Source organism: Hyperolius riggenbachi, chromosome 3 (assembly GCF_040937935.1).
Source record: "Hyperolius riggenbachi isolate aHypRig1 chromosome 3, aHypRig1.pri, whole genome shotgun sequence".
Lineage (NCBI taxonomy): Eukaryota > Metazoa > Chordata > Amphibia > Anura > Hyperoliidae > Hyperolius > Hyperolius riggenbachi.
Genome location: NC_090648.1, coordinates 148558276 through 148560972, shown reverse-complemented (window position 1 = coordinate 148560972; position 2697 = coordinate 148558276).

The window sequence follows — 2697 nt, the reverse complement described above, 5'->3', positions numbered from 1 at the left end:
TGCTGCTATGTCCCCGATATTTAGACTATGGGGAAGAAGTGTATGGTAACTTGTGTTTCTACTGGACCTGATGATATCGTAGGCGGGACCATGGCTCTGTTATTGGGCCAATCACTGCACTTGCTGAGTAGCAGCAAGTGCAGTGATTGGCCCATTGACAGAGTCTTGGTCCTGCCCATGAGACCATCGGCTCCAGCAGAAACACAAGTTGTCATACTTTTTCCCCTTACTGCAGCTAGGGCTTATTTTCGGGGTAGGGCTTACATTTCAAGCATGCTCGAAATTCATTCTAGGGCTTACTTTCAGGGGATGTCTTAGTTTCAGGGAAAGAGGGTATGTCCTGTTTGTCTACTGTGATCAGTGGAATTCTCTGTCCTCCATTTTAAAAATGGAGATGACCTCATAACCACTTTCAGGTCAGCACACTGTTCAACTGTAATATCTCCCACTGGAGCCATAGAAAAACATGTACATTACCTTGGTCATCAGTTGTCCTTTCAGTTATAACTGACAGCAACTGATAAATTTTAGTTCTGACAAAAATCTTGTCAGAACTGGAAGGAATCGTTGTTAGAAGAAAATTATGAACTTCTGATAGTCGCCGCTAGGAGACTGTTAGACGCCGAAACTGCAGTCTATTTACAATGTACAGCCGTGTCACTCGGCTGTCCCCCTGGGAGACTCAGGAGCGATCGTCTCTCATAGGCTTATGCCTATGACAGCGATTGCTGTCATTGGCTGGCAGGGGAAAGGAGGGGCGGGAACAAAAAAAATAGTACATTTTATTTAAAAAAATAATGATAAATGATTAAAAAAAAAGAATCTGGTGTATTAATTCCTCTTCACTTGTTACATGGGAAACAGACTAGCATGAAAAATTAATAACTGTAGCCTAAATATCCTCAGAATATTATGGAACCAGTTCATAAATAATTAATTATTTGAAAATGTGCAACAAGGCTTCAGGGGACTATTGGTGATTCCAATTGGGGATTAAACCAGTAATGACATATCGTCAGCAGGCTATAGAAAGGCTTTGCATTCAGCAGATTAAATGGCATGTTACTTTGCTGCCCCCTTGTGGATTTACAAGTAACCACATTTGGACTCCACTTCTGTAGTCTTCAGTATGAACACATTTAACTGATGACAATTTTAGCTGATTAAAGGACCACTGTGCGAAAATCTTAAAATTTAAAACATATGTAAATGTATACAGATAAGTGCATTTCTCCCAGAGTAAAATGAGCCATACATTACTTTTCTCCTATTCTGCTGTCACTTACAGTAAGTACAACAACAACAAATAACATTTGTAAAGCGCTTTTCTCCCATGGGACTCAAAGCGCATAAGCATGGCTCCGACCATCGTGGTACAGAGGAAAAATTTTATAAGTCTGGAAATGCCAGGCTAAACAGGTGGCTTTTCAGTCTGGATTTGAATAGCTCCAGGGATGGTGCTGTCTTTACTGGGTGTGGCAGGGAGTTCCAAAGAGTAGGGGCAGCATGACAGAAGGCTCTATCTCCAGATTTTTTGAGGTGCACTCTGGGAGTGACCAAGTTTATAGAACTTGCTGATCTGAGGTTGTGAGAGGTGTGGTGCAGCTTCAGCAGGTCCTTCATGTATCCAGGGCCCAGATTGTGCAGGGATTTGAATGTCATCAGTCCAATCTTGAAGAGTATTCTCCATTCTACTGGTAGCCAGTGCAGTGAGCGAAGGATCGGTGTAATGTGACAGTGGCGAGGCTAGTAGAAATCTGACAGAACTGACAGGTTTTGGACTAGCCCATCTCCACATGGGGGATTCGAGGGATTTCTTTATTTTCAAAAGCACTTGGGGAATGGCAGTTGCTTCGTCCAACTGGCAAAAAAAGTGTACGGTGAGCACGGAGGATGGCCAGCATCTTTTTATAAATCTTTTTCAGGGAGTGTCTTTTATAAAGAAGAAAGGCCATGCTGAGAATCCCCTACAGAGAGATGCACTCGCCAAAAACCTGTCAATATTGTCAGATTTTTACTACTTACTGTAAGTGACAGCAACATAGGAGAAAAGTAATTTATGGCTCATTTTACTCTGGAAGAAACATACTGTACTTCTTATTTGTTTGTGTGTGTATGTATATATGTGTGTATAAATCGTTGGTTGTTACGATAACAAATGTCCGGTAAATATATCATATTGTATTGCTGCCTCTAAAGAAGCAGGTTATCCTGCGAAACAGCTGTAAGGCCTCTTGCACACTGCAAGTGATTCCGATTCAGATTCCGCTTTTTAATCAGTTTTTACATCCGATTCAGATTCCGATTTGCAGTTTGCTCCCTGCATGTATGTTTTTGAAGGTGTCGGGAGTATAGATTAAAGGTGACTACTTATGCAAACTGGTGCCCGGAAACCCTCTCTTTTTTTTTTTTTTTTTTTTTTTTTTTTAACATTTCATGTGAGGTAAACTACCTCATGCAGAAAAACAAAAAAATGTTTTAGTATACACAAAGATTTTCACACATGCAACAGTAGTTCAGTAATTTACAGAACAACGTGGCTTCCATACCCTAAGACCTGTTTGGTAAACAGTAGAAGTCTAACCACTTGTGGAGTAGCTCTCAGCAGGAAGCTGTGTTCTGCTATGTTGATGTTTTTCTACTTCTGTCCTGTGACAGCATTGCAATAGTAAGAGGCATCCCTTTAGATCTGCATTC